Consider the following 27535-nt stretch of genomic DNA (forward strand, 5'->3'; position numbering starts at 1 on the left):
TACCAAAGAGAGCCACAATTAAAACCTCAAGCCTCATTCATCTTTGTTTGATTATGTGTATGGAGAAGTGTTTATTTTTCATTATGACTCATATTGGCTGTAATTAAATTTAATTTTAACTGTAGAATGAAAAGGATATGCAAAAGGAACTTTGCTAATGACTGTCGGAAGAGAGGCATAACAAGGCTGCCTAATCAACTTGTGATATATGCCATGTTGTTGACCATGGGAGCAAGGACACCTTTGCTCTCTTCCTCCTTCTATAACCATCCTCTTGACTCTAGTCTATATCTTTCTCCTGCTGGCGGCAGAATTGGGGGAGAGATAAAAGCAGATACACTACCCTACGGTCTTAAGTTGTGCATGCAATGAGGGTGGGCCCTGAGGGAGAGAGTATGTGTACCACTTAGTTCCCTGATATGTCCAAGAAAATGCTATTAGGGTCATTGCCTGGGTCATAGTTTGGGATGCCACATGCCTACGCCGGAGCCATTGGGAATCTATGCAGAAGAACAAGCTAGGGGTACTGTGGCAATCACACAGGGTCCCCAGACGTTTCACAGTCTATTGATCCCTGTGCCACCACTGTGATTGCCTCCTTGCTGCCACCAACCCATTTCTCTCAGGTACACACGGAGTCCAGGCAGTTGTTAACATTAACAAATAATCAAGTTTATTTTATAAGCATGAACAAGTTTATGGTTTCAGTTAATTTTTCTTGGCAGTTTCTTAATCTTAGTTTCTTTACTGGCCTATCCGTTCCTAACAACTTCAAACTGATTATCCCAACTATCTATCTGACTCCACCTAACAGTTCCTCTCACTCTCTCACATTAAAACTAGACCAACCCACAGACTTATCCTCCCTCTTCCTTCTCCAACTCCCAACTGACTCCTTAACAAACTAACTCTAACTCCTCCCCTTGGGTTCCCACTGGCCAATCACTTCACACTCATTTAACCCTTTCCTTATGACCCACCTAGGAGGGCAAACGCCACAGGTACCATCTCAGATTTCAGTATACCAAAAGATTTCACAGCAGAGAAATGATTCTCAGTGTGGGTTCATCTTCTGTCCTTAGGTCTACAGTTTGGTAGGCATAATCCACTCTGGAGGGTTCCTCTGCCCGTAAATTCCATTCAGCTGGTGCAAAGTAAGGCAGCGGGGGCAGTTACAGCCATTTTTAGACACCCAGGATAGGAATTGAGGAACACAGAGCGTTGTTTTTTGCAGAGTTGCTCAGGGACCAAATTACAGATCGAAGCAGAGAATGCGCAGAGTGACTCAGAAGCAGATCAGTATTTTTGTGAATCTTGTGGCCCCTGAACATCACTAGAAAAGACATTATATAAGGGCTGGCTAGCAGCAAAGGTTATAATTATTTCACACTCTGGTATTTCACTGTGAATGTTTTTCAGTTATGGACACATTTTTTTAAAAGATGCAAGTCTTCTCCATTGTCAGATGTTTGGCCTTGAGATAATTCAAGTTGCATTGCATTTGACAAATGTTCCTAGGAGAGCTAGTATAATAGTTCTTTGTCATTTGAGTTGTGTTCATTCACTATAGAAATTTAGTCGACATGCCAAACTATTCTTACTACTTTCAACAATAAAAGGTGCTGGAGCTCAAGTCTGCAAGATGGGTAGGAGAGATGCTGGATTTGGTTACTCACTTATGGGAAGGAGGCATTCTGTGCATATTCACAGTCTTTCTGCCCTGTTGAGACCTGTGACAAAAATACCAATTATGGGGAGGGAATCTGGTAAACTATGGCTCAAAGGGAAATGGCTTTCCCCCCCCAAACATTTTACAAAGTGGCAGCTTTTTAAAAGCAGGTGCTGGATGGCATCTGTCAGTGAAGATGAAGTTGTGGCTTTCTAGCATCAACAGGTGGCTGGACCAGGTGATCTTTGAGATTCCTAGTTCCAACCCTTTGATTCTATCTTTCTAATCTGGGGTTTTCTCATGCAGTATGCACTCAGCATTGAGCTAAAGCTACTTCTGACTTCCTAGTAAGTTTGTATGTCTGTATGTCTGTATGTTATCCCATCTTAAGGAGCGAAAATATAAAACTAAAAACACAAACAAACCCACCCACTGGCTAGTCTGTTGCTTGGTGGTTATAGAACAACAAATATCCAATGAAAAGAAAGTGGAGAGCTCCAGAGTAGAATGCTGACAGTATTCTGAAAGTAGCCATAGCTGTGTGTTAGGAGGTTAGGATTCGCTGCAAATTTTTGTAGCAGGTCACCCTTGTAGTTATTTATCCTAAAGCCTTGAACATTGTCAATGTTTCAAATGATGCCAGAAGTCATTTTGCAGCAATTTTTCCTGTTTAATTCCTCTTGGTCTCTTGCTCACAAAGTGGCTGTAAGAACACATGATCCTGGATTAATCACAAACTTTGTTGCTTTTCTTTCTTTTCTTTTTTTAAATGGTTGTTCAGACCATCCCAGGACAAAAGATGCTGTTGAAACTGATGAGTGAGCGTTCATTGTGCTAGTGCTGGCTTCTGGTTATCTATTTATTACTTATTTTCTGCTACTTCTATTGTTTCTTTCTTCGCAAAGGCTCCTGTGAGCTCTGATAAAATTCCCCATAACAATGTCAAAACACCTAGGGTTGGCTTCAAAAGGGTAAGCTGAACGGCAGCACAGAGAACATGGTTGGGTGGGGGAGAGAATCCATCATAGGAGCCACTAGTTCAGTAAGATTTATTTTCACAAGGCATTCTCCTCACGACTGGATTAGTCACTTCACTAATGGTCAAATGACCCATAACTCACATGTGTGGGAACTTAATTGCAGGGCACTCCCTTCACTGGTGAAAATGAACTTCCCTCACCTTTATATTAATCTGATTGTGATCCTGGTTTAGTCCTGTACTTTAAACAGGAGCCTGAGATGAAAGGCGCCTAATTAGAATCCAAATGAGGTGTTTGAGAATTGTCATTTAAAAACAATCCTTACGTTAATGTCTTGTTTGTTTATAAAGACAATGGTCTTTAACACATGTCAGGAGAACAATCTACTGTGGTGAGAATGAAATGTTTTAAAAATATAGACGACTATCTAAATATGCAAACTAAGCCATTTGAAACATGACTTAAATTGAGCAAAGGATCACACACACACCAAACTGTGATGTGAAGAGATGTCTGTAGAAACGCAAGCTCCCAGCTGTTGATATCCTAATCTAAAAGAATAGGAAAAGCAGCTGTGCTGGCAGGAATTGATGGGAGTTATAGTCCAAAGTATGGGGGATGCGGGTGGCGCTGTGGGTAAAACCTCAGCGCCTAGGACTTGCCGATCGCATGGTCGGCGGTTCGAATCCCCGCGTCGGGGTGCACTCCCGTCGTTCGGTCCCAGCACCTGCAAACCTAGCAGTTCGAAAGCACCTCCGGGTACAAGTAGATAAATAGGGACCGCTTACCAGCGGGAAGGTAAATGGTGTTCCGTGTGCTGCACTGGCTCGCCAGATGCAGCTTGTCACGCTGGCCACATGACCTGGAATTGTCTGCGGACAGCGCTGGCTCCCGGCCTATAGAGTGAGATGAGCGCACAACCCTAGAGTCTGGCAAGACTGGCCCGTACAGGCAGGGGTACCTTTACCTTTACTATAGTCCAAAGTATCTGTGGCCACTGTTATTTGTACACACAAAACCACTGTGCTCAGTGGGACGCGGGTGGCACTGTGGTCTAAACCACTGAGCCTAGGGCTTGCCAATCGGAAGGTCGGCGGTTCAAATCCCTGTGACAGGGTGAGCTCCCATTGCTCGGTCCCTGCTCCTGCCAACCTAGCAGTAGATAAATAGGTACCACTCCAGCGGGAAGGTAAATGGCATTTCCGTGCGCTGCTCTGGTTTCTCCAGAAGCAGCTTAGCCATGCTGGCCACATGACCCGGAAAAACTGTCTGTGGACAAATGTTGGCTCCCTCGGCCTATAGAGTGAGATGAGAGCAGTAACCCCAGAGTCGTTCGCGACTGGACTTAACTGTCAGGGATTCTTTACCTTTACCTTTAACCACTGTGCTCACTATTCTTTACACACACACACACACACACACACACACAATTCTCCATATGCACATAGCTATACCATTATTTAGAATCACGACCATGGACCACCTGAATAAAGCTCATGGACTACTGGTGGTCCATAGACCACACATTTTGGGAACCTATGACTTAGAATAATAAAAGAATTTGCTTCAGTGTTCCAGGACACTGCTGGCTCCAGAATGAGTCATACGACGAGGCAGTAACTGAATAGTGAATGTGCATGAAACCAGCTAGTCAACTGTGAACTGGTTGGCACGTGCATGTTCATCACTGGATGACTGCAGTGCCGACTTGTACCTGTGAATGATCCACCAGAGTTCTAATGCCCAATTTAGTGCCTGCCTATCAGCTCACATCACCTGGAAAACAGTGGACTCGATTTGAAGTCTGCTGAGATAATCTAGTACTAAGTAACCAAGTGCTATACATACGTATGTGAACCAGTTCCATCTTTTAGAATCTGGCGTCAGGTCATCTCTGACACACATTACTGGGAGTGATTTTGGGCTACACCTCCAGAATGGCTAAAGAAGTCACAGTCTCATACAGAATCTCTTCTCTCCAGAAAGTAACCATAGGCACCTCACTCACAGCTGGAACTAGAAGGATTCATGAAGCACAGCACATGGCCTTTTTTTCCAGTGTGAAGGTCACTGCATTTATTTGTTAGTTAGGTAGTACTGCTGACAAGCATGTGGGATAGAAGTTAATGACTACTAACTATGATACCTGTGTTCTACCTTCACCATTGGACACAGCATGCTGAGAATCAGAGATGGGGGAGTGCTGTGGCACTCAAGACCAGCTTGTGGGCTTCTCATAGGCATGTGGTTGGCCACTGTGAGAACAGGATGCTAGACTAGATGGGCCTTTACCCTGAGGGCTTCTCTTATGCTCTTAAGTCCTACAGGGAGAGGAAAGTGCTGAGAAAGCAGCATAAATGACTACCACAAATTGTAATTATACCCAAAGTGATAGTAACACCTGGGCAAGTGAAACAGAACCCAGTTAGCTCATAGCTGTCAACGTTTCCCTTTTTTTTAAGGGAAATTCCCTTATTCCGAATAAGATTCCTTGCAAGAAAAGGGAAAAGTTGACAGCTATGAGTTAGCTGCCAATGACGGTAACATAATGAGCTACAATCCCAAGTTAAATGAAGTGCAGAAACACTCTGCAGGGCTGCAATTCTAAGCACACGTACTAGGGAGTGAGCTCCATTGAAGAGTGTGTGACTTCTGAAAAAATGTGCACAGGACTGCAGTGTGAACACAAACTCAGGAAGTAGCAGGACTTTGTAAGCAAAATCCATTCAGAAATTGCTGTTTGAATTCAATTCCCCCCGAAGCTGACTGAAAAAATATTTGAGTGACGCTCACCTTTTATCTGTTGTTGTTTTTTTAACAAGTTCCCTGCACGGTTTAACAGTAGCAGTATCGCATTCTGCAATAATCACTACCATTTCAGAAGCTCCTTCATTGTTTTTGCCTCGTTCTACGACGGTGTCACATAAAATTTGCCTGGGCTCCCTCTGCAGTCAAGAGCATTGTGTTGAGCTTCTCTCCCACCGCCACCCCGCAAAAAAAGATTCCAGGGTAATTGCAATTGCTGGGCGCGTGCATTGATAGAATTGAAGCCTGATGGGAGATTAGATTCAGTGCTGCATGCTCATTGCAGAAGTCCCACCTTCCCACATTACACTCAGGACGGTTTGGCTACCACCCAGATCTTTCAATCCCTTCCAATTAGCACAGCCAGGGCATTCTTTTCCCAGCCCTGCAAACACCAAGACATATTTTTAACCTGACACTTTCCCTCCACTGAGCTCTTGGATCCCCTGCTGAGCCAATGGAGTCCCAATCAGTGGGCTGCTTCTGATGCTGCCCCTTCACAAGATTGCCGATGAAGTCAGAGCAGCTGAGGGATCTTTAATGAGCCCAGCAAACCTCGAGAGAAGCAAGTTCCTGTTTCGAAACGACATCTTTTGATTAATCAATGGCTTATTGACGACTGGTTTAACATGCCAAATGAAGGCATGTCAAACAGACTGTCCACTCAGAGCTGAATTGGTCATCAATGTATTTAGTGGTCTTGGTATCTATGTTGGCGCATTTTTAAAGCCATTGTTTTCCTTTAAAGGCTTTTAAGGCTTGCAGTTGCTTTGGGAAGGCAAATATTGGCAAGGAGTTTGGGTGCCTCGCATAAGATTCTTTCTCTCGCGCTCTCTCTCCCAACTGCAGCAGAACAGATTTAAAATGCTGATGCAGGTGGGAGCGAACAGTTCCCAAATCACTTTTAACCTTGGTTAGAGAAGCCGAATCCATGTATCAGTAAGTAAATGGGATCACAAACGTCTAAGCCTCTTTCTTTTTTTAACTGCAGTATTATGCACACTGCAAATTAGAGCTGAACTCACCATTATTATGGAAGCCCAAAGTGGGAGAAATGGAATTATCTTTCTCTAGCTTCTTATGTGGTACTCATTCCAGTATCACCAAAGTATTTAATTGACTGACATCAGTAGGAAGAGTCCTTAAACCCATTGTAATAATTCTTTTGGAATTGTCAGCATGCGAGAAATCATCAAGTCAGTTATTTTTACTTTGATACATTATTTTTTTTAGTAGTATTTCCTGTGATATTTGCATAGATTTGTCAGTAGCCTATCCGGAACTGAGCAATTTGAAATAAGGATGAAAAGCATCTGTTCTGGCTTTCTTTTTCCTTTTTTTTAAAGGGAGATTCTCTTTTACCCTATTGAAAATGGAATAGAACGCAGTGTAAAACTGGAATTCTAGTCAGCTGATCTTAATAAAAATTCAGCATGTTCAATTGCATGCTGAATAAATGTAACACCAAATCATAATATATTATCACCTGATATCACTATAATATGTTATCACAGCCTTACCATTATGCTGTTGGTTTTTCAAATTGATATTCATATGCTTCCACGAATAACCAAATTTGCAGTTATGGCTCTAGAGAAGTTCAGTGAGATGTAATACTTTCCCACTTTGGCTACTTGTTCTTCACCATTTTGCCTCTTCACAGTTTTGGCATTTGAGTAACAACACCTGCCTAATGCCACATTGGTTAAAATAGCTTAGCCAACCAATGACCTGCAGTTTTTCAAAATCAAGTGCCTAAATACTAAGTAGGGTGGAAGTCCTATGCTCACTTAATATGCGAATAAGTCATGTTGAACTCAAGGGGATTTACTTCTTAGTAGTATAGGATTACACTGTAAATAACTTCATGTACAAAGAAAACATGCATAGCATACTGTTAAATCCTTAACGACAAATAGCCAGTCTGTAAAAGTCTAAACCTGATTTTATATTAAAAAAAACTGTACAAATTTACTGCAATTCATATTTTGAATGAAGTAGAGTAGATGTTTTAAAATGGAAGTCCAGCATTGCTTTTGTTTTCAGATTTATCAATAATGTCATTTATATTAGAAATTATCCAACAGCTTTCAGGCATAGCTGCCAACGTTTCCCGTTTTTTAAAGGGATATTCCCTTATTCTGAATAGGATTCCCCACAAGAAAAGGGAAAAGTTGACAGCTATGCTTTCAGGTGACCTCATGACATTAAGCATTATCGAAAGAAGCTTTTTAAAAACACCCCAGACCTAGATAAATGGGTATAATTACCAGTACTCAAATTACATGGGATAAGCAGAGGGGGCATTTATCTTTATCTGTTTTGATATGGGATGGTGAGATTGATTAAAACTGGTTAAAGGCAGGTGTGGTGTTTGTGGACTTCAGTAAGAGCTTCCCTACTTTCCTCTCATATTTGAGCACACTTGATTATCTTCAGTTCCCTTCCTGGTATCATAGGAGGATTCTCTCTTCTTCCTCCTCCTCCGTCTCATCAGCAACTTGCCTCTAGGATTTATTGTGAGGATTAAGAAATAACTTAAAGCACTTTGTTACTGAAAAATGCTAAATCACAAACAGACCTTCAGGCATCCTTGGCAAGGATACTGAAGTCTCCCAGGACCACTTTTCCTAGGTTCCTCCAAGATTACACCAGTTACATCTTGGTCAGTTCACTCAGAAGGCCAACAAGGTACATGGAAAATATGTTCATCCTATCTCCCATGATAGAGTCCAGCTCCTAAGAGGAGATGTTTCCTTGTGAAAGAGAATTAGTTTCTATGAGCTATGGCAATGCCACTGTCCTGACCCTCGAGTCTGGTTTGGTGTTTGTGCAACAGAGTACCCAGTTGGGCAGAACTATATCAGGTCAGTCCCGCCCGGATTCCGTTCAACTTCCAAGGTATGACTGTATATGAGAACTGTCTTGCTGCAGCAGTCCAAAGTCTATATAATCCTACATTTTGTGGTTAGCCAGGTAAAAATGTAGGAGGACTCTGCTCAGTCAGACTAAAGACCTTTATACTAGTCATGCATCCTGATTCATAAAGTGGCAAACTAGATGCCTCTGGGAAGCTCACAAGCAAGATAAGAAGGCAGTAGTCCACCCCTAAAGTTGCTCCTCAGCAAATGATCCTGGATGTGACAAATACCATATACATCAGTGCTTAAAAAAAAGATTAAAAAATAGGTTCCAGTTCTCACATATTAAGAAAAGTGCTATGTGTGCTATAAGCAGCAAAAAAGAGAGGTGTCAGGACTCTGTACCATTGAGCATTCTCACACACAAAAAAGCCCTGGCCACAGAAGCCAACTCCTAGGAACCGAGGTCCTTTTGCCCCCCTACAATATTTGAGGGGGCCAAGCCCTCCCAAGTTGATGGGCACTGCCATTCAAATGGTGGGCATGCACCACATTTTGTGATCGATTATGTGGGGAAGGGTCTGCCTGCCCCTCCCCAATATTTTATTCATGCTGGCACCCCTGCCCTGGCTATAACTAGCAGCCACTGATAGTCTTATTCTCCATGAATTTGTCCAACTGCCTTTTAAACCCCTGTAAGTTGGTACCTATTATCACACCTTTTGTCAGTGAATTGCATAGTTGATGCACTGAGTAAATAAGTACTTCCTTTAGTGTTCCCTGAACCTCCCACCATTCAGTTTCATTGGATGACCTTAGGTTCTAGCTTTATTGGCAGGTGGGGGGGGAGAGACCTTATCTCTGTTTTCTCTCCACAGCATGCTAACAAGGAGGTCATGACGACAACTGTCACCCCTGTTGTTTGCTTCATAGCAAGCACCTAGTATCCAGGGATATACCGCCTATGAATTCAGATGTTCAATTTAGGTACCATACCTACTAGTTGTGAACAGTTATGCTCCATGACCAGGATTTCATTTTAAAATTACCCTTCCTTTTGTGATACTGGGCACATCTGCACAATTTGTTGTTTTCAATTATGCTTTTAAAAAAAGAAAAAGAAATCAACAACATCCCCCTTTGTATTTTTGCAGATAACAAAATCGTAGAGATATTTGAGAAGGGAAACACAGAGAATGGATGGATCGTTTTAAGTTCAAGGAGCTTCCCAGGTCAAAAAGTGTCTACACTCATCAAAACAAAGTGTGTCCTTGAGCCCAATTAATGGTCTCTGCTTTCGGTGGTACAAATGAGGCCATGGAGTACAGTGATTTCATTCTACACAGTTATGGATCACAATATTCTCACTGTGTAACCAAGGAGCAGTACTATATACAATGCATTTTTATAAGGCCAGATTGCAAAGTGGGTTTTTGTAGTGGGGGAAAAAATAGTGCATTGGGGCAATGACTACTCATTGAAAAGTACCTATGATATCTCCTATTCCTATTCTCTCTGTGTGTTTTTAAAAGGAAGCAAAATCTCTCTCTATATTTTTAAAAAATACTCCAGGCAGATAGATGTACTTGGAACTGACTGAAGCTAACAATTCAGTACTGTCAGGGAACTGACATCAGAGCAAGAGGCGAAGGGGAGGCTCACAGATGATGCTGGCGAAGGACCCAGCAGCAGGGGGAGAAACAGCTCAGTAGAGGGGAGAGCTAATCAGCGCAACACCAGGGAGAAAGGGGGGCAGATGGGGGAATCGGAGAGAGGGCTCCAGGACTCTTCACTGGACATCAGTGAGGAGAGCCCAGGTCCTCCGCTGCCCATGCCCTCCCTCATAGGCGCCGACTCCATGGGGCTTGAGGGGGCCCGAGCCCCCTCAAAAATTCGTTTGGGGGGGCTCAGCCCCCCCAATAATCTCGGGCGGCGGTGGGCGCGTCCGCGGCTTTTATCGGGCGCCCGGCGCGCACCAGCTCGATAACGGGCACCGGTGCGGCGGGGGGCGACGGGCCGGGGGAGGGGGGCGGCCGGCCTGTCTCCTTGGCAACCCCATTGAGCAGCGCCGGCTCCCCCGGGAGGGCCATCCCCCCGCGCCGCCGATCGCCAACACCGCCGACGCTGTGGCTGCCCGAGCCCGAGCCTGAGCCCGAGCCCGACCCGAAGCCCGAGCCTGAGCCTGAGCCTGAGCCCGACCCGGAGCCCGAGCCCAAGCCCGTCAGTCAGGAAGGAAGGAGAAATGGGGAGGGAGACGAGGGAGGAAAATTGCGCGCAGGGTGAAGAAAGGAGAAGGGCGAACGAGACGAGCTTCCAACCCAAAAAAGGGCTGGAAGACTGGGAGGATGCAGGATCGGGAAAGAAAGCGATGCCTTCCCCGCCCGCGACGTCGCCCGCTTGTCATTGGCAGCGCAGTGGGCGCCCAGAGGGGCTGGGCACCGGCGCAGGGCCGCTCCGCAGCCGCGGAGGACAGCTGCGCGGCTAGCAAGGTGCGCAGCGTAGAGCGCGGCCCTTGTGTGGCCCGGTGGCCAGGCAAGCTCGGGCGGGGACCCCCATGCAAATCTAAGACGGGAGAAGAGGGCAGAGCAAAGGGGGTCCCTTCCCCAACCTCCGGCCCTGAGACTTCCCTGAGCCCCAGAAAAGCGAAAGGATTTTCTCTTCTTCTTTTTTTATAAATATTTTATTAAGTTTTCAAATACAAAGTTAGAAACATACACTGAAGAAAAAAGTAAAAGAACAAGAAAAAGAAAAAAAGAAAAAGAAGAAAAGAAAACCAACCATTCAACACATTTTTTATATAACTAACTGGACTTCCTCGCATCTCCCTTACCCTGCATTCTTTATAATAAAGATATCAGCAAATTATTACCTTGTTTCGTACCTTATTTTGTACTTTTCAAATACTATACCTCTAAATTTAACATACTTTTCATCAGTTACTTATATCTTAAATTAAACATAGTATTACCTTAGATTTTGACCTTTTCTTACTTAAAATATAATTTCCTGTTTCCCAAATCTAATTGCTGAAGCTATAGTTTCCGAATCGTGTAAATTTTTAACATTCATACAACTTATATTGTTTTTGTAAATAGTCCTTAAATTTTTTCCAGTCCTCTTCCGTTGTTTCTTCTCCCAAATCTCGGATTCTGCCAGTCATTTCAGCCAGTTCCATGTAGTCCATCAATTGCGTCTGCCACTCTTCCAGTGTGGGCAAATCTTGTGTCTTCCAATATTTTGCGATAAGTATTCTTGCTGCTGTAGTTGCATACATAAAGAAAGTTCTATCCTTCTTTAACACTTTCTGGCCAACAATGCCCAAGAGGAATGCCTCTGGTTTCTTGGGAAAGGTATACTTAAATACCTTTTTTAACTCATTATAGATCATTTCCCAGAAGGCCTTCACTTTTGGACAAGTCCACCAGAGGTGAAAGAATGTCCCTTCAGCCTCCTTACATTTCCAACATTTATTATCAGACAGGTGATATATTTTTGCAAGCTTGACTGGGGTCATGTACCACCTATAAATCATTTTCATAATATTTTCCTTCAAGGCATTACATGCCGTGAATTTCATTCCGGTGGTCCATAACCTTTCCCAGTCCTCAAACATGATGTTATACCCAATATCCTGAGCCCATTTTATCATGGCTGATTTGACTGTCTCATCCTGAGTGATTTTCTCTTCAACCTGCCCTCCATCCTCTTGCAGAAAACTCTTTGCCTGTCCTGCCCGTATCTCGTTTTTGCTTTTTAATTCCACACACGCACCCTTCGGACTTCGTGGCAATCGGGCGCGCGGGTGCGTTTCCTAAGAGAGTGAGGACCCCCGCCTCCTCCCCACCTGCTCCCTCGCCAGCCAGCCAGCCGCGCGCCCTAGCCGGAGAGCCCCGGCCGTCCCCGTCGCGCAATCGGCTGGATCTCCCTTCAGCAGGCCGTGCTCACAACTCGGCCCAGGGACCCCCCAGCAGCGGATCTCCGGCCCAGCTGAAGAATCCGGCAACAAGCCCCCTCCTCCCCAATCGCTCCGCCGAAATACGCTCCAAAACCCCCCAGATAGGCCGCCGGCCGCCAAGTCTAGTGGCGCCCTGAGTGAGGGTCTCTCCCCAACACCGCCACCTCGAACTGCGTTCTCCCGGCTACCCGAGCGAACCAGCGGCAGGACCCCGGTATGGGCCCCCCCAATATTTTTTATAAGTCGGCGCCCCTGCCCTCCCTGCGCAGAAGACTCCCGCGCAGTGAGAGGAGGAGGAGACTGGGTGTCAAGCAACTTTTATGCTGGAAGAGGTTCAAGAAACGCCCACTGACGGATTCTGCCAGCGATTGAGGCAGCCGCGATGAGCAAGGGCTGTGCAGTCAGAAAGGTTTAACAAGGCAAATTAACCTAGAGAGGCACCAGTTTACGCACGAGTAACTCATAGCCATTACAAGTACCCAACACTGCATTTCATAAGCTGGAAGACTGCTAATGGTTGCTTGTCTTTGTAGAATCATAGTGTTGGAAGGGATCCTGAGGGTCATCTAGTCCAACTTCCTGCAATGTAGGAATCTGAAATAAATTATCCATGACAGATGGCTGATTTCAAAAAGCTTAAGGAACTACTGGGTGAGATCCACTGAGAGGAAGTGATTGGGTCCTCTTGAGTTTCATTAAACAGAGGCAAGGGAAAACAGTATAGTCGGAGATGCACTCTGGACTTTAAGAAGACTGATTTCCCATGGTGATGCTAGAAAGCCTCTCAAGAATACCAGTACTTCCACTTCATTGATCAGTTGCTCCCTGTTGGTAAGGACCAGGTCCAAGATAAATGATTCCCTTGCTGCTGCTTCCACCTTCTGGGAAATGAAATTGTCAGTGAGGCAACCGAGGAATTTGTTCAACCTTACATTCTTAGCAGAGTTTGCGTTCCAACAGATATTGGGGTAGTTGAAGTCTCCTCTCCCATGACTACTATATCTCTCCTTTTTGAATGTTTGGTCCTCTGCTCTAGGAAGACAGCATCCAGGCACTTACATCAAAGTACTTATTTCATCTAAGTGCTTACAAGCTGTAACCGTTGGGCTTTTTAAGATTTCACATATAAACTTTGCGAAAATTAAAACATACCTTTAAAAAGTCCACATTCCCAGCATGTTCACACTCCTGTCTCAGCGGCAGCCACAACAAAACATTTCTCTGCTGCATTGGTCTCTACAGCTACAGCAGGCGCTGCAACCTTCCAACATCACCCCCAAAGATGCACTCCCCCATTGTCTCCCAAGACAGATGGATGCCAACAACCTCTAAAATTAAAAGCTAAAAGGGGAGGGGGGAATCACAACCCACACTGAATTTCTGGAGTAGAAGTACAAAAGCATAAGATGGTATGTAGCAAAATCCTTTGAATATTTACTCTATAGTAAATCCCAGTGTTGCTTGTTTATTCCCTAGGAGTAAGTCAGCCCTGAGTGCTCACTGGAAGGGCAGATCGTGAAGCTGAGGCTCCAATATTTTGGCCACCTCATGAGAAGAGAAGACTCCCTGGAAAAGACCCTGATGTTGGGAAAGATGGAGGGCACAAGGAGAAGGGGATGACAGAGGACGAGATGGTTGGACAGTGTTATCAAAGCTACCAGCATGAGTTTGACCAAACTGCGGGAGGCAGTGGAAGACAGGAGTGCCTGGCGTGCTCTGGTCCATGGGGTCACGAAGAGTCGGACATGACTAAACGACTAAACAACAACAAGAAGAAGTTAGCTTAGAATCACTGCACTACTTTTGTGAATGTTTTGCTACATTACAACTGTTCTTCACATTGAACTATGTTGGAGCTAGGGAAATGTTATGAGGGAACTGTGTAGGATTCAGCAAACAAATAAAAAGAAGGCATTGGCGAAGGTGTCAATAACATCCAGAAATCAAGTAAAGTCAAGAACTTGGTTACAATGATACGTAAGCAGGAGGTGTAGATCACTAATCCACAGGAATGTGTGATCCCTGCACAAACCTAATGTTTCCTCAGACCTTATGAGACTACACATTAAAAGAAAAATGGTATGTGCTTTTGATGGACAAAAGAAGTCTATTGAGAATATGCTTCTCATCACCCGAAAGGAAAAATACGTTATATCTGAGGAGTAGCTAAATTGCAGTCGCAAAGCTCAAGATCTCAACAGAGTACTTCACCCATCTGAAACAACGATCACATTTAGCTCTTAACTGAGATAGAGAACTTTGTCAAGTCCAAACCCTTGTGGCATCTAGTATGTCCCTAAAGGCATTACCTGTACACAGGGTAAAACTTGAATGAATTGCTTGGATTTTGAAAATAAAAAATTCCTTCCAGTAGCACCTTAAAGACCAACTAAGTTAGTTATTGGTATGAGCTTTCGTGTGCATGCACACTTCTTCAGATACACAGTATCTGAAGCTATATACTGAAGCTATGCACAGTATATGGCTTGAAGACATACATACCACATCTTCAGATGTGTACTGTATTACGAATTGTGGAGTCAACATGGCAGCGACATCCTGAACTATGATTCTGACCAGAGCATAGCTCATTCCAGTGATGACTCTTGGGTGCAAAAGCCAGAAGGTCTATGCAGTATTGGCCAAGATCTTCCTTGAAGGCCCAGATGCACCTAACCAAGATGCTTTGTTGCTCAAAGCAGAGCCCAAACGGTGCCTCCCCCAGGGGCGAAACTAGGCTTTATTTCACCCGGGTCAAAGACCTACTTTGGCACCCCACACACATGCATTTGCATGCACACACAGGCTGGGAGCCTCAATGGCACCGCTCTGGAGGCTTCACCTGGGGCAAAAAACCCAGCTAGCCCCCTACTTGCTTAACTTTATAATGAACATTTTATGCTCGTTAGAAACCTGCACCACACAACTTGCTAGATCGTTCAAATCAAAATGGAAATGAAGTCCCCTCCACACTCTGCTTCTTGGACCCCCTTGCCCTCTTAAGGTAAACTATGACAACAGAAATCCCAACTGGCACAATGCCTTTCTACAGCAGACTGGACTGGATGGTCCCCTACAAATCCACTACTAATGTGTTAATGACATGCTGACAGGCACACACCCACACCCACCACAAGTCTGGTAGGGGCCCAAATTTAGGGGAGAGGGAAGCCTTTTTATCATTGCTATTGTTAAATCATTAGGAGTCAAAAACCTTTGCCAGTCTACTGCAGATCACCTCCAAGATCTATCATTAGATCTTGATATACCTTCTGCCAACCTTGAAATACATTATATTAATTTATGGATGCAATTCTGCAAAAGTTTTATCTTAAGCATTTTTAAAAATCCATGTGATATGAAAGTGAGTTTTATAAAGTAACAAAATGCAAGAGAAGTACAACAGCCTTCAACATATTTGATTCATTATTGCTCAGTACTGGTCTTGGATGAGAAAAACAGATTCTGAACTTAGGTTGTGTTTTCTGTTCATTGCTACCTTCTTCATTGAGTTAGACACAGCAGTATTTGTTACATTTTAACAGTAAATCCAGCTTAGGATATGAGAAAGGACTAGGATACCCTGAGACAGTTTTTCCTATCTGGACTTTTCTCCATGAGAGAAGGAGCAAAATGAAGTCCTGTTCCTTCTAGCAGTTTTTTAAAAAATGAATTCCTGCAACCCCCTATGTATTTTGTGATATTTTTAGAATGCATTCCATAATAAGCGGAAAGGCTCAGCCCTGCTCTCCAGTGCACATCAATTCATGCCCACATAGCGGATGGCAAGATTGAGCCCTAAGTGCAGATCATGACTTGCCGCTGTGATAAAAGCTGTTTCTGTTTGCTTTAACATTCATGCATCGAAGCAAATGCCACCGGTGACATAGCAAAGATAAGTATCACTTCCTTTGTGTCAGTCAAAGGCAATGTAGGATAAAAGTTATACTTATTTCTGAAACTCATATCACTCCCTCTGATGAGATTGGTTAATTTACCCTCAGATCTTAAGTGACATTAAAGCAATAAAGTTCCAGTTACATAGATACAGGCATTCCATTTTCACAAATGCATAAAAGAGATTGAATAAAATGGGTTGTAGGAGGGGGGGTGTCCCAGCTACTCACAGATTTGCAGCCATTATTATTAGTTAAGAGTTATTTATTATCTTTATCAAGCACTAGCAAAATGCACATCATTATGGTAACTGGGGAATGTGTAGTGAAAGGGCCTGATGTGTGCACTCCTCCATTGCAATGTTATTTAAAATGCATATGCTGCACTCTGTACTGCTGTAGTAGGTCTGAAGTGGCTGAGAATAACTATAAAACCCATAGAACGAGCCCTGGCACTCAGCACCTAGAAACCACAACCTAGTCAAAAGCTCTGCAAACATGCTGCACACGGATTAGCATTCGCTTCTTGTTATGAAGCCAGAGACCAGGAGGATCAATTAGCAGCCTGTTCCAGAGAGAGAGAGAGAACCCAAGATATCTACTTGGAAAGGATTGGTGAATTCAGCTGGTCTCCAGTCCAAATCAGCCTCCATTTCTGGGAACAACAGGGATGTGGGTGGCGCTGTGGGTTAAACCACAGAGCCTAGAACTTGCTGATCAAAAGGTCGGCGGTTCGAACCCCCGCGACTGGGTGAGCTCCCATTGCTTGGTCCCTGCTCCTGCCAACCTAGCAGTTCGAAAGCACGTCAAAGTGCAAGTAGATAAATAGGTACCACTCCGGTGGGAAGGTAAACAGCGTTTCCGTGTGCTGCTCTGGTTCACCAGAAGCAGCTTAATCATGCTGGCCACATGACCCGGAAGCTGTATGCTGGCTCCCTCGGCCAATAAAGCGAGATGAGCGCCGCAACCCCAGAGTCGGTCACAACTGGACCTAATGTTCAGGGGTCCCTTTACCTTTACCTTTTACTGGGAACAACACAGCAGTGTGGAGAGGTGAGGGACAGGCAAAGCAGCAGACATGGAATGGCAGAAAAAAATTACTATTTTATTGATTTTCTACATATATAAGCCACCTTTCCAAGCAGTGCAAGGCAGCCCCACACCCATCTGGTCCTTGCAGCAACCCTGTGAGATGGGGGCTCTCTATAGTGAACTTTGTGACCAAGCGGGGATCTGAATCTGGGTTTCTCCTGGTTCTAGTCCAACTACTGTACCTCAGTACTCAGCAGAAGAACAGAGTAACTAGACATGTGATACAGTTAGATAATTTTAGACTCAGGAATTAATGGTCCTATTGGGGACAGAGGAATCCATGTCCTTAGATGAGAATGCTTAATACTTCACTTCAAGGACTGAGCTGCAATCCCACCATTGACCATATGTGTAGGGTGCATGGTGTGTATGTATGCTTTACTTATCCTCTCTTTATATTATTGCATGCAAGATCCCTGCCACACACACCAGTGGCAAAGCACAAGCTTTGCCCAGAAAAATCCCTGGTGTCTTCAGGCAGGGCTAGGAAAGACCCATACCTGAAATTCTGGAGTTGGAGTCAACAATATTGAGGTAGATGGACCAATTGTCTGACTTGCCATAAGGTAGTTCCCTATATTCCTAAGTATGTACCGTATGAGCAAAAGAACCTGATTCCGTTTCCTTTTATCTTTCTACTGCCACCATTTAGTTCCACATACCATAAATAATAACTTTGTACACCTTTAAACACATACAGCAGCTGGGTATAGCCATAGAATGAACACATGGGGAAACTAGGGTTTGAAAGTCAAAACAATTCATTAAACCTTACTATAATATAAAAGAATATGTTTATTTGCAGGTCGGATACACTACAATACTTAGCTTGATAACTTCCTAAAGGTGCTGCGTGATATCCAGAGGGAACTCACTGAAATCAATCAACGTAAGTGACTCAAGTCTACTGATTTCAGCAGGTCCATTCGAAATTTGACCTGCTACATCTACCTGAATGATGTTACTTTGCTTTAAAGTTGTGCCTATGGTCTTGCTTGGGTTCCCACTCCTACGGTAAGCCATTAGGCAATTACCCTTTTAATCTCCACCCCAGTTAAATCACAGCCTAGTTAGAGGACTTCACCTGAAGTCTTCTCTCTGGTCAGGTTCTCCTCCCCACAGTTACCTTATAGCATGGGTGGGGAACCCGTGTTTTTCAGGTCTCATTAGGTCCTCCAGAGGTCCCTATTTGGCACACAAGGCCATTTCCCTGAAGTCCTGGTTACCTGCCCCACACCTACTGTGAATGTTACAGAGCATTCCGAGTTTTTTTTCCTGCAAGCGGGGCTTGCTTTCTGCACTGAATTTAAATTCAGCACTGAAGGCAAGCTCTGCTGGGATTGACTGCACTCAGAAGCTTACAGTTTTTACTGAGTTCCTTAGCCTTCTCTTTGGTTAGAGACTCACCGTTCCTCCATGTCAACTGCAAATACTGACACCTGGCCTCAGCTCTTCTCAAGGACTGCTGCTGGAGTCTTCCTCTCTCTTTGCATAACTTCTTAGCTTCTACCTTCAGTGATTTCAGCATGAAGGCATTGGCTTTCCCCTCTTCATCAGCTGCCTGCTGCCACAACAATTCCTCAGCTCCTAGTCCCTCTCAAAACTCCAGTTGTTTTACCTGGAGACAGCAGCTGCTTCCAGCTCCAGCCTCTAAACTTGGATTTCACCTCTTCATAGTATCTTTTAAGTCCCTCAATGAGTCTCCCAAATACGGACCAACTTACTCTTAAGCAGTCCTGAGCCTTCATGTGCATTGTCTCCAGTACAAACCCTCTAACAAATAGCCAGAACCTCACTAGAGTTCCAAAGCTTCAATGGTTCAATAACTATGGACCATCACTTGAATGGAACACCCACCTAACACATCCTGACCTACTGTGTTCCTGCGAATCAAAAAATAACAACCTGGACTTGACAATTAACCATAATAGTTGCCTCTAAAACTGCTTTTTAGCCGATGGCTAACTGAACCCCAATTCCATGCATCACTCTGGCATCAGTCAGGAGTAAAAGACCAACCCCCACTTTCACACAGTTAACCATTTACAATCTATACAACATTTAGAAGAGAACATTTGTTTTAGATTTGCATTTATCTTCCTATGGATATAGTTTATTCAGATGTGATCAGCCAGCCCTGTTGCATTTTGGGTCCTTGCTGGCTGTTCATCTTAGTGGAGCCCGGGACTTCTCCTCCAAAGTCTTTCCCTGGTGATGTCTGCACCCAGGGCAGCATAACACACCATCTGAAACAGCTGACATCAGACTGTAGCTTGGTTTGCCATCCCTAATCTCAGGCTAAAGCAGCATAACAACAGTCCTCAGGGTGGAATCAAAGATGGGCATACTCAACACTTCACTAGTATCCACCCTATTGGGATACAATAGCTGCTTTCTCTTTGAAAACTTAAAAACATGCTACATTTTCTATGTCCTAGAGAAATTCTGAAGTTAAGATTTCACAAGAATAGCTCAGCTTCAGATCACATTATGGTCACACCATTTATTTTTTACCCCTCCCACTATAAGAAATTGCTTCTCATATAATGTAAGACAAAAGTCTCTATTTTCATTTGATGAAATATTTGTGGAGGTGCATGAAAACCTTCACACCGCAGGAATATTATGTTAACACAAATGTTTGTGGCTGTGTAGTTAGATGCTTATTGAAACTGTGTTTGGATGTTTAGAGTAATCAGATGGTTAACATTTCAACAGATATCCAAATGTGTTGTTTCTCTATAAAAAGAAAATTGTTTTTTCTGGGCAATAGTGTGTTGTTATTTTTAAATATAGCTGCCTACATATATGAGCACCATAACCTATTCGGTTGATTTGACCTCTGCACCAGTTAGGATCAGTGCAACAGAATCTGAAAAACTATGTTTCCCATTGGACAATAGTTTGGTTTTAAGTACAGGGGTGTGGATGTGGGTGGGTGTGTGGGTGTGCATTTTAATGTGGCTAAAATATCTATCTAACATTTATACAGACCTGTTTTCCAAACCTGAAGCAATTTATGTAATTATACACATAATGTATTTTAACCAAGTACACAAAGGTTTTAATAATGCCACTTACGATGTAGATTTAACTTATACCACTATTTAGTCTCTCTTCCTTAATAGGATACTAAAAAGGAATTTTATGACAACATTATCAGTAGCATTTTGCGATAATTAGAATAACAATAATAATACTGAGATATTTTTCAGTAATAATGGTGTTATTAATGAGATTTTTATGAAAGACAGACTTCTTTGGTATAATTATGAAAATTGATCTTTTGCATTTTAGTTATTCACTGAAATCAGATAAGTGGCTTAACTACATATATTATTTCTAATAAATATTCAGAAGAATGCATTTAAACAAGGCTCCTCATTCTATTCTTGCTCATATTCCTTGCATTTAAATAAAAGTGTAATTGCTCTGCTTTTTTTTAAACTGCTAGTTTGGATTAGCTGTCTAACCTGTACAGTGTAGCTGTTTGCTGTTTGCATTTTTAATAGCTTTATTACCATTTGGTGAAGCCTTAATTTCTGACTCCCTTGAAGAGTCCTGCCTTTAAGTCAGCTCTACAATTTAACCAGCAATAATCTGTCAAGAGAAGATAAAGACTTACACCAGATGAAATGCAGTATTTTTGTGTAGCATCCTGTCATTGTTAAGGAAAGATCAGAGCATGTCAAAATGGAACACCTGAAAGTTTAATAAACTTTGTAGCATAATTTTACAGTTCACATTTTTAAAAAATCATTGGTGCCAGAACACAGTCATTTGTTCACTATTGAATATATATCTATATACGTGTGTGTGTGTTTGGATGGAAGGAGCCTTCAACACATCCACATTCTGAATGACACATTTATAAATGGTACTCTTAACTAGAGATGCCACTGAGTTTTACCTGAAGTCAAATTTCTGGGGAAACTCACAGGTTCCTAATCAGGATAAAAAGGCATCAGAGGTCAACCTAGAAGGGGATGCGTAACTAACCAACAGAGCTTCCAAAATCATCTCCTTAAATTCTTACAAAATTATATGGTGATATTCTGCTTTGACTATGTGCATGTTGGGGGCTGGGGTGGAGGAAGACAGTCTGAGGTCAGGAGCCAAGCATGGGGGATGGGTGGGAACTTTGCCTAGACGTGGAGGGCTGGGTGGGGAGCAAACCAGTTCAGATTTTTAGCCCATCATCATGATTAGCAGAATTGTGCTAATGTGTAGATGATGTTGATGCAAACTTACCTCCCTCTATCTATATGGGAGATAGAGATGTGCAACTCCTTGTGCCAAGCTCTTTCAAGAATTACAATAGCCAGTGAGCAGTTGCGTGGGCCATGCAGGTAGGGCTGTGTCACTGTACCAACCTCCCAGTGCTAGACGTTACTGCCACTTACAGTGGTACCTCGGGTTAAGAACTTAATTCGTTCTGGAGGTCCGTTCTTAACCTGAAACTGTTCTTAACCTGAGGTACTGCTTTAGTTAATGGGGCCTCCCGCTGCCGCTGCACAATTTCTGTTCTCACCCTGAAACAAAGTTCTTAACCCGAGGTACTATTTCTGGGTTAGCGGAGTCTGTAACCTGAAGTGTCTGTAACCTGAAGCGTCTGTAACCCGAGGTACCACTGTACTGAGAGAGGGAGGGGCAAGGAAGCAGGGAGCTCAGTACAGTGAAGGAACAGCATCAAGGGTTTTGGATTGGCTCCATCACTGCACCAGCACTATGCTAAGCTCCCTGCTGCCTTGCCCCTCCTCCTCCCCATCTCAGGAACTGGCAGCAATGCACAGTGTCAGGAACCCTGGAGAGCAATATAGCCCCACTTGGGCTGTCCTGATGGCCACTGCTGGCAATAGTGCCTGCTGGTATTTCCGAGGAACAGGCAGGAGGAGCCAACAGGGTGTGGTAGCTGAGTGGCAGCAGGAGGGAGAGAGAAACACCTCAATTATCAGGGATACTGAGATTCCAAGTACATTGGGGACCAAGCTGATCTGATAAGATTTACAGGACCCCAGAATCTATATGAGTGAATGAGTTAGGCCTTTGGTCACCAAGGTAGATAGAAGAACTGACACTAGATTCCTAGGAACAGAGAACAGCATCTCAGAACCCACGAACCTGAGATTAACAGTCTCACATTCTACCGACTGAGCTACCCAGCAGCTAAAGGGCTTTTTTCAGCCCTGCATTGGTAACTGCTGTGTTTGCAGCACCAAAATGACTTCTTAATTATTTTTATTAAGTCTTATACAGTTATAACACATACTGCAACAAACGTTGCACAACCAAAAAAGAAACCAAAACAAAAATTACAAAAGAAAAAGAGAAAAGAAAAGAAAGAGATAAAGGGAGGGATTAGAGGAAGTCAAGTAATATGCTCATAAGATTGGATTTTCAAATAATTGAGCTTGTTTGTGTGGTTTATTTGTCTGTTGTTATTTGTTAAAGTGACTTCTCCATAGCACAAGCCTGGGCAGTGTGTATGGAGGTCCCCAACTGCCTAGATGACAAGACCCACCTCTCGGCCTCACTGATGTGGTCCAAAGGAAAGGAAATCAATACATTTGGTACCAGCTGGACTGCAGGATTGCTGGAAGGAGGAATACAATACGCCATCCAACCACCTTAGGGACTCCACTCTGGATTACCTATACCTGTATCTACATGCCATCTTGCTATGGAAGGTTCAGATTGACACCTTGTGCATTAAAAGCATAAGTGAAGGGGCTGCAAGCCATTCAAGCTACCTCTGCCAATGCAGACCATACACTGGTATGCCCCATTCCCATGTGTTTGGTAACTGTGAGAAGGGCCCCTTCACATATGCTGATGTACACGTGCAGAGCTCTTCCGTGCAAGGGAGGGAGGGAATGCTGACTGCCCCCTCAAACATGCTTTTAATGTCTGGACCTCATTCCCCATCCCCAACCATCAGTGTCTAGCTACTCCTTCTGCTCAGTTGAAGAGAAGAGTTTCTGTTCTCAGCGGAATTCCACCATGGAGGACACTGTCCCATTGCCTGTGTTGAAGAAAGACTGAGCAACCAGTCTGGTCAACTTCTGTATGTGTAATTGGGAAGAGCATCTTGTATATTGCCTGAGGCAGTGAAAGATTTTGAGGTGGCCCAGCTGGTCTTGGTGGGTATGCACAGGAACATAGGAAGCTGTCCTGTGTCAGCTAGTGGTAGGTTTTGATTTCTTATTATGTTTTCTTATGATGATCTGGAACTTCTGCATACAAAGCAGATGCTCTACTACTGAGCTACAGCTCCTTCTTGTATAATGACGGATCAGCACAGCTCTCCTTGGTGGCATGACTATGGTTGCTCTCACTAGGAGCTCCGTCCTGCACTTCAAAACTGACCGCCGTGCCATCACCTTCACCAGTTGCTACACAGCAGCAACCAGGAAGTATTCAGTTCACATGCCAGTGGTAGTTTAGAGACTCTCCACCCCTATCCAACAACCCCAGAAGCTCTCAAGGCAGGAAAAGAGCCCATGTGGTGGCCAAGTACCAAATTATAAACACATATGAGGATTATGGCATAACAATGAGCACATGCATCAAGGAGACAATTTTCAGCCACACACTTGTGACAACCATAATGTATACTCTGGTCCTGGTTAATATTTGATTAATGGGGTTTGGGGGGGGGGGGATGGCATAAACATTGTTAACTTTCCCCTGATTCTTAAGACAAAAACAAACTTGGAAGTAGGACTATGCTTTTCTTTTCTGTTTTACAACTGAATATATTTTCAGGTAGGTATGTTTAGGATCTCAGTTGTAGCTCCCTGACATGATTGGATGTTTCTATTAAAGAGGTGTAAAAATGATGGGACTTACACACACACACACACACACACACACACACAAACAGCCAAGCTTTCTCACTTGAATAACCACAAGACAACAGCATGGATCAATAGCAAAGTAATTTGGGACCCTGTGACAGATGCAATGTAAAAATATTTGCAATGGTGTATATTGTGATATTACTTAGCATAGGCTCACGGCGGGGGGGGGGGGCGGGAGAGAAGCATTAACGAGATTCTCCATGTCATTAACAATGGTTATGTTGGTCATAAGCCAAACCCTGACAATAACCCAAGATTGAAAAAAGTTTCTTTGAATTTGTCTTCCTGGTATAATTATGGCAGGTTCAGAGAGGAACCAGATCTGGAGTGTTGTAAAACTCAACACAATGAACTTGACAGACAGCCAGATTTCTGTTTTCAGTCAGTTTAGGGTTACTATAATCTCATTATTATGCTTGAAAGACGACAAGTAATAGAATCTCAGGTAGCTGTTCTGTCTTTACTCAGCCGCATCTTCTTTTATGCCGATTTCCCTTGATTACCTGAACTAGTGAAGCTCAGTTTTCAGCCACTTATCTCCCAGAAATAATCATCTGATCAGCCGTGTAAGGTTCTCACTGCACTCAGTGGTTTTAATGGGTCAAGCGTTAAATTAACCCTTTAACCATACCCTTGGAGAATACAAAACTTATTAAGAAGCAATTTACTTCTCAGTCATTGTGAACTTCACAAAAGAGAACGCGCTGGTTAGCTAGCTTTGCTTGTTGTCTTCTTCTCAAGGATCCTGTTGCCATTTTTTATTTTTTTAAAAATTAAAATGGCAAGAAAAATTAATCGCTTTACGAAATTGCCCTCCCCCTAAGAAAACTCCATCTCATTTGCTGAGATGAAGAGTGCATTTTTTTAAAAAACCCAAATGGTACACTTGTAGGTTGTCTTGGCCGTAGGAATGCCTGCATATTTTAACAAAAGAATGGGTTATTCATACACACACACACACATATATATCTTTACAGAATAGGGCACCGCTATTTTAGGGTACTATAGGACAATCAGCTTTGTCATGGCTGTAACCATCTTCCTCCCTAGGTGGTGTTGCCATATCTCCAGGTGGCATTTCAAAGAAAATGAATGGAAAATCAGTGATCTTTTCATAACCAACAGAAGCTTCCAGAATCCTGTTGCTAAGCTGAAGTGTCTATGGTTGTGGTCTTATGCACATCCGTAGGGGGAGAGACTTTCACTGAACATAGTTGGACTTACTTCCAAGTAATTGTGCATAGGATTGTGCCATTAGTGTCTAGGAATTGCTAGCACTGGAAATGTGTAAGCTGAATGAGAACAATAATTTTAAGAATTCAGAAGTGTTAGTGGTTCTCCCACAGGTGGCAGCCAGGGGGAAAACCCTGCCCTACTCCAGCCTAGAATAGCAGAAAATCACAGAGAAGGCTTCTCCTTCACCTTCGCCAGAGGTCGAGTTGCTACTTCCTGGCCAGAATTTATTTTATCCGTTTGTTTTAAGAGTGCTTCTTAATATTGAAAAATCTCAAAGCAGTTTGCAAAAATACAAAATGGAAACAATAAAATGCCATCATAAAAACAGAGGTGCAACCCAAAAAACCCCCCATTAAAACAGTATTATGAAAACAGATCGAAATAGAAATTCAGTAATAACAGGATACAATCTTATGGGTCAGGCAAAGCCAGGACAAAATTATATGTCTTTACAAAACATCTGAAGCAGCTGATGGATGATGTTTCGTGTATGCCAGAGGGAAGGGCATTGCAGAGTGCCAGGGTAACAGTAGAAAATATCCATTTTGGGGTCACTGCTCTGTGATATCCTGTGGGGTGGGGTGCCACCAGTAAGTTACTCTTCACTCATTTCCCTTCTTATGTTACTTCCTTTTAACACATTGGTCATATTCATAGTAGCTGAAGATTCATTTTTTAACCAAACCTTTTCTTCTACTGTAAAAATACTCTTTAACTGAAACTGTCTTGTAATAAACATTAAACTGTGCTTAAAAATATTACAGGATGGGTGTTGCACCCATTGACCCTACATGGGCCACAGCCCTAAGAGTCCCCCCTTTACATATTTTGGAATGTTTGAAGGTCTTTTCTCCCCTATAATTAAATGAGCACACCTTTCAAGCCCTGCTAGACAAAGAAAAAAGCATCATCATCATCAACAACAACAACACTTATAACAACCTCTCTTATTAGAGATAGAAAAATGAAGGGCTGTAGGACAGATCTAGCTCACAAAGCTACTTTCTTAGGCCCCAGTGTATTTAAAAGAAAATGCTCTCTCATAACGAAAGAAGCAATGAACCCCCATGTGTCTTTCAGATACGGTTTGCTGCATTGCTATTTTTATGCCCATTGTGGAAAGGCATACAGTGTAACCACCGACAATATGCTGCCTGAGTGGATGCTTCGAAAGGCCCATGTCTTCCTCAGCCAGTGACCTAATGGCATCCGTGTGCATGGTCTCCATATTTATGAAGTTCTTATTAATAATTATATAATAATAATAATTTACTATTTATACCCCGCCCGCCTGGCTAACGATTATAGATCCTGACTACCCGTGAGAGAGTATTGAATTGCTCACCTCAGAATTTGTGCCCAAAAGCAGAGTGACTGGCCATAACCCATAGTAAAACAGGAAACTAAATTTGCCATTTGCCGTTAGAGAAAACAGGGGCGATAGTTACAACTGTGGCAGCTAGTAGTTTAACCGCCATGTTACATTCCTTTCGATAAGCTTGGAATTCTTCTTTTAATGACTACATCTTGTTTTGGCTGCATAATTCTTTAAAAAAGAAATTCTCACCAGGTCGTCAAAATTCAAAGCCTTGCCTAGATACTCAAAACTTTTATGTAATACAGAAAAGAACAGGTAATGGGTTTGGATGCCACCTGTTTTGTTGTTGGCATCCGGCAGCAATAAAGGAGTGCATAAACCATAACTCCATTATAAAGCTTTTCATCTGTTGAGATATGTTCATTTTCCAGTCCTTTAGAGAACCACTATGGAGAACTGGATCCTGAGACACACTCTCTTTCACTATCAGCATTTTGAGACTGTTCCCCATGTGCCCCTAGAAGATACTATGGCACAAGTAATTAAAACTAATGCATTTTCCCATTCAAACTTTGCAGTGTAAATTGCTTTCCAACGTGGATTTTTTTTTTTATGCCATCTATCAATTACGATGCTTTCTTTTATTATTTATAAAGAAAGTAAGCTGGCACTTCTCCCAGGTGCCTGTGACATTTATTTAAAGAACAAAAATAAATCAGACAACAGTAAAAGATGCAACACTGATCCCTTGAGCTTAGCACATAAATTCCAGAGCTGCTGTGGGGGCTCCTTCTCTAGCTGAGTTGAAATAGAAAATGTTTCCCAATAGGAATAACAGGCCTCTTAAGCATGTATCTGCGAAA

The 27535-nt window shown here is 43.1% G+C and overlaps 1 long non-coding RNA gene across 6 annotated transcripts in view; it reads right to left on the reverse strand.

The window, feature by feature from the left end:
* Nucleotides 1-27535, reverse strand: part of LOC310706058 — a 346770-nt gene that overhangs the window by 231723 nt on the left and 87512 nt on the right. The window lies entirely within an intron of this gene.

The sequence above is a fragment of the Podarcis liolepis genome (genome assembly GCF_965112155.1).
Source record: "Podarcis liolepis genome assembly, chromosome: 4".
Lineage (NCBI taxonomy): Eukaryota > Metazoa > Chordata > Lepidosauria > Squamata > Lacertidae > Podarcis > Podarcis liolepis.